This window comes from Arachis ipaensis, chromosome B04 (genome assembly GCF_000816755.2).
Source record: "Arachis ipaensis cultivar K30076 chromosome B04, Araip1.1, whole genome shotgun sequence".
Lineage (NCBI taxonomy): Eukaryota > Viridiplantae > Streptophyta > Magnoliopsida > Fabales > Fabaceae > Arachis > Arachis ipaensis.
The window spans coordinates 122,612,144-122,618,467 of record NC_029788.2 but is presented as its reverse complement, the minus strand read 5'-3'; positions in this window follow the sequence as shown (position 1 = coordinate 122,618,467).

Here is a 6,324-nt window from a genome sequence, read left to right as displayed (position 1 = left end):
TTTAAATTTTGTTTGTAATAATTTATATGGAATTAATGTCTAAAAAAATAATTTTAACATAAATTGAAAACGTTAAGATAAAATTAAATACAATTAAATATTAAGAATATTTTTTTAAAAAATTGCAGAAAAAAATACTTTACTATTAATTTTATTGAGTAAATAGTCAAATTGGTCCCCGAAAGATAGCCCGATCTCCAAACGAGTCCCCGTAAGAAAAAGATCATAAAAATTATCCCCAAAAAATTTAAAATTGGTTACGTTAGTCCTTCCGTCAAATGTTTGAATAATGGCGTGAACATATACTGACCTGGCCGTTAGTGTGACACGTCAGCAAAGGCTTAAACGGCGTCGTTTTCGTTGCTCCCCGTTACAACGCTTGGGTTTTCATCCCTGTTTCGTATTCTCTCTCTAGTTGCATCCTTCTTCTGAAAAGAATGAACCCCTGCAATCCCTTCGTCTTAGTTGTTTCCTCCAGGAAGACGAAGCATTGAACGGCGACGACCAGGCTTGACCGATGACGACAGTGTGCTGGAGTTGTTGGTGACCGGTTTGCGACGACGTTGGTCAACCGAAAAGGGCACTCCATCACCTTGCGTGAGAGGTAGGTTAACTTTCTTTTCTTATTTTGTGAGAGTGATTGTGGTTTTATCTCCTGATCAATGTGGTTGTATTATCGTTGAAAATCCATTGTTACTGTTTGCAATGTTAGGGTTTAGGAGAATGTGTTAAGGCTTAGGGCTTTGGTGATTATCCATGATATGACCCTATTTTTGGATTCTTGAGAACGTTGTTTGTGCTCTGTGTAGCTGCATGTGTGTGTGTTAGATTCATTTTGGGAGTTGATGTTGAATATGCTTTGCCTCTCCATGAAAAAAATTTGCATCAGTTGTATGTGTTGCTGTTTTGGTTTCAGATGGAAGGTCCCCCAATGACCTTTGTATTTCACCATAGTGGGAAGTTCCAAACAGATGAATCAGGCTATCTGTGTTATGAACCAGATAATACTGAAGTATTAATGGGTGTAGATTCAGACACTCTAGACATTTTCTTTGTGAAGGGATACTACAAGGAGTTGGGATATGCTGTGATGAACAATTGCTTGTGGAAAGTTCCTGGAACGCTGCTGGATAATGGGTTGAGGAAGCTAGAAAATGACACTGATCTGTTGGAATTGGTTAAGAATTGCAGGAGGAATCATCACCTCATCAACATCTATTTTGAGCATGTAGTGTCTAAGCCACACGTGGTTGACTGCATGAGCGAGGATGATGATGAAGTACTTTGTTTGCCAACCATCCCTGAAGAAGCAGAGAAACTGAACAAGGACCACAATGATGCAATGTCCTAAGATTACTGTAAGACAACAAAAAAATTACCTAAGCCAAAAAGAACCAAAACTCAGCCCACTCCTAAGGCCACTCCTTAGCCCACACCTAAGCCTACAAAAAAATCACCTAAGCCAAAAAGAGCCAAAACTCAACCCACTTCTAAGGCCACTCCTTAGCCCACACCTAAGCCTACTCCTTAGCCCACACCTAAGCCTACTCCTCAGCCCACACCTAAGCCCACTCCTCAGCCCACACCTGAGCCAACTCCAACCTGCAGGAGAAAGCAAGGATGATGCAATTGCAGCTTGCAGCTGTTCAACAACCACAACCTGCACCTGGTCCAGAAGCAGAAAAGGAAGTAGCAGTAGCTGCTCCAGATGAACAGACTGAAAATTCCTGTTACTTAGCATGCTCAGCTTTCACTGACACAACAATCCCAAACCTCAACCAATGTCACTCAGGTAATCTTCTAAAGAGTTTTAATTTGAGCATTGGTTACTTGTAGCTATTTTTGATTTCAGACAATGATGATAACTGTTTGATGCAGACTAGAAAAAGAGGAAGGCCTCCAAAACTCCATGTCACCAGGGCCAGGGCAAAGGAAAATGCCTCTCCAGGAGCAGTTATTGTATCTGCTGAAACCATCAAGGGTAGCAGCTCTGCAACAGCCAAGAAACTTGCCAGCTTCATGACATTTGTTCCAACTCCGGGTTTCAAACCTCCCAGAAAAAAAGACATGGAATGACTTCAAGACTTGAAGACATAAAATATAGGGCATTTAGTATCTGTTATTTTGTCGGGGCTAAATTTTACCATTTATAAACAATGTGGTAGTTGTGGTATCTTCAATAGCCCTGTTTTTTATATAGCCCTTTATGGTATAATGCTTTCAACTGTCAGCTACTACCTTTTGGATTATTATCATGTTAAAACAATGTTGTTATTTGAATCTGAGACAATGGAAACTAGTACACCATTGGTGATGTTATGATGTTATGCTATTTCTACTTCACTTAATTTTAATTCTGCTTATTCTGATTTGCTTACATTATGTTATGATCAACAACAATGTTGCATGTAAATAACCTTTTTACTACTAAAGAAACATGAACATACAAGGTTTTCACAATAACAGAAAACTGTCAAGGTTCACAGCATCATCCTTTTCACCTTTTCACAGTAACTGCTTCACTTCCCACTAAAGAACATACACATAATCATAAAAACCACAATCACAACTATTAATCCAAAATACAGTTGCAGCCTAAGTGCTTTTACTTCAGCTTCTAAGGTCATCATTCTCCAAGATATGTTATGGTTCAACAAAGCAGCATCACTCTTCATTTGTGCATCAGTTTTAACTTCTCCTAAGTGCTCTAATTCTTCATACTCGTCGTCCTCAGCCCACCTAAAGTAATTGCAGTGGCTGCCCTTCTGCACAACATCAGGGTACCAAAATGTCAAAATCCAACTCAAATAATTTGAAGTTTCAAGAAGACTACATTGATAACTCACCCGGTATCTTGGACAAGTATGGAACAATCTATCGGGATTTTCTCTTGTCCCAGACTTCTTGATCACTGTCTTCAGCCCACAAAAGCAAACTTGGTCGGAGTTCTTCCTCCGCCACCGCAGCGAAGAGCTCGAGGCATAGCTTTCGTGTGATTGCGACACTTGTCGACTGCGACCCCCACCTACGCTACCCATCGTGCAATCGGTCATGAATTTTCGGCCTCTGCAGAATCAATCTCAAGCTGCAGCAACAATGGCAATTTAAAACGAAGAGGTGATTAGGGTTTACAGACCTAGGACTAATTTGACATACATATGGAAACATATCTTGTTACCAGCCACTCTGCGCCAAGCTGGCATGCTGATATGCCACACTGATAGCCACATAAGCAATAGTTAACGGCGTCACTGACAGAATTCATGGAACGTTGACAGAAGAACTAACGTTACCAATTTTAAATTTTTTGGGGACAATTTTTACTATCTTTTTCTTACGGGACTCGTTTGGAGATCGGGCTATCTTTCGGGGACCAATTTGACTATTTACTCTAATTTTATTATTACACGATTAGTCTAACAATACAATTCATTTTCATCGTATTAAACTATTAATACATGTATGAGATTATATGTGGTTTAATTACTCTACAGGTCCCTATAATTTTACCGAATTTTCAATTAGTTCCCTATATTTTTTTTTCTTTTCAATTGGGTCCCTAAACGTTAATTTTTTTAATTTAGTCCCTACCGTGACAAAACCGTTTGAGATAACAGAATATTCCATTCAAAAATCGAATATTCTCCTAATTAGGTTGGAATTACTAATTGAATCCACCCTTTTTTTAAAATACCAAAACTAACCCTTAGTATTTGGTCCCAAAAGTGTAGAACCCTAGCCATGGCATTTCTCCTCTGTTCATTGTCGTCGTCGTCCATCTGCGTCATTGTCGTCGTCGTCCTTGTCAGCGTGAGCGTCCATCGTCGTCGTCGTCGTCCGTCGTCCTTGGTCTGCGCTGTACTGCTCTGCGCTAGTCGTGCGTCTGCTCTGCTCTGCTCAGCACCGGTGGTGTGTCGCTTTCGTCGCGTTCCCTCGCCGCGCACCACGCCTCGCCTGGCCGCACCTTGCCTTGCTGTTCTGTTCTTCGGGTATCGATGTTGATGGTTGAATCTTCAAGAAAGGCCCTATTCTAATCTCAGGTTCGTTGGGGAGCTATGGAGCTTATTTGGCTTATGGGTCAAAGAACAGGTGAGATCTTCAAAGGAGTGATATCAAGTATTTAAGAATTAGCTGTAATTACTGTTTACTTGTGGTGTTTGTTATATTTTCTTATTTTCTATGCAGCCATTTAATTGATCAACATAGTTAATGTTATTCTAGATATGATGATATTCCATCTTTGCTTCTTCATCTTGGCGTCCCATTTTAATCTCTTATTATTATTCTTGATAAGTGAAAGAGTTTTTCTGTTACATTAGTTTAACTTGCTTTTATTCAGTGTTACCTTGAGTTACCAAAACCATTGATATATGAACAGAAGAATTGAAATTGTTTGTATAGAAGTTCTGCTATATGTTCAATCTAAGACATTTCAAAACAGAATACATTGACTTTAGAGGGAAATAACCTATCATATTTGTAGTTTATGTTCCAAAAATAAAATATTTTATGACAATATTTCTTCATGAATAATTTGACTCTCACATGTATGATTAGTATATTTATTTGATCCTTTGCAGCCTAATATATGTACAAACTGCAGGTACCGGGATAAAAAATTAGGAAAATGTTACTTGTACAATAAAATTCAGTTTTTATTCAGCCTTTAAATTTAATATTTTATTATTTTAATTTTTTAATTAATCATATTTCTTATTTTTAAAGAATCACTCTTATTTTAAATACTTATCATCGTAAAATTTGTAACCACTTGCAATACATTAATTTTTTGCAAATCAAACCATAAAACTCGCAACAACTTTTCGTGTACTAATTTTTAAAAAATCAGTGAAGTTTTCAAAATGAATTAAACTCACTTCAATTTTTTTTATTCAAAACATTCAAAACTCATGTCAAAAACACATCTAAAATTAAATAAATAACAGAAACACATTTAAAATTGTTACGGCCTGGCCCAAGATCCCCACGGGTCGACCCGACCCGAGCTCCACCCGGCCCGGCTACGCACCCTTCAACCAACCCGGACACGCGTCCTGTACGGCTCGCACGCAGCTATGGGACAGTGCCCTTGAAGATATGGGCCTATCTCCATAAGGGGCCCACTACTGACATGTATATAAGGGGAAGACTGGCTCTTCCCCCGAGGTACGTCACATTTTCTACGCCACCCCTTTTTCCGTCCCTTTCTCGCCTGCACACCTGACTGACTAGAGCGTCGGAGTGTCTTTACAGGTGGCACCCCCTCTCCACACGAAGTACTCGGGACCTCGCATCCATCCGGCCGGAGAACCGTGACTTGACGAGCCCTTCCCATCACTCAGAATCTTGACCCGAACCGTCCGGTAACCGAGATACCGAACAAAAATTTTGTATTAACACATCTAAATTATTGTCATTGTAGTTCTAAATTATATATTGAACACAGAAAAAATTAAAACTCAAATACACATCCAAAATTATAAGAATGCACTCTAAATATTTTATTAACACATCCAAAACTTATGTAAAAAAACTTATATATGTACATAAGAACATAATGAACAACATAAACACATCCAAAATTAAGTATTGACACATCTAAATTAAGTTAATATTATAACTCCCAAATCAAACATATGAGTGCAAAAAAAATTATAATCACAAATACATTTAAAAAAAAATACAGACATTTCCAATATTATACATAAATTAAAAAAAAAATAGAACTTTTTATTAAGTGAAAAAAAAAGGATAACATATCTTCATGAATGAACTCAACCAAATTTTTTTAGAATTTTGCAAGCAGAACTACCAGAGACAGAAAGAGTGCGACGTGAGGGAGGAGACAGGGAGAGGCACGGGAGAAGAGGGCGGTTGTGCGTGGTGCGAGGGAGGAGACCAAGAACGGGGAGGAGCCCATCGATGGAGGAGGCGCAGGGGTGTGCGCAGGGGAAGTGCGCGTCGCGGGGAGGAGCGTGTCGCAGGAGATGAGGAGTGCGCAACGTGGGAGAAGACGAAAGCGACCACAAATGAGGAGGGGAGGCGCTGCAGCTCTCGATCTTTACGGAGCGAAGATTTTACTAATAATTTAAGATAGTTTAAGATTTATTTTAGAATTTTAAATTCGAAATTTTGAATTCTAACTAATTCGATTTTTGGATGTGTATTTAAATTGTAATATATTAATAATTAAATATATTAAACTTGAAACAGAAATTTAAATTTTAAATTTTAAATTTTAATTTTATTTAGTTTGTATTTTGAATGTGTATTTAATTTTAAAAAGATACTAAATCTATTTATAATTTTTAGATGTGTTTTTTT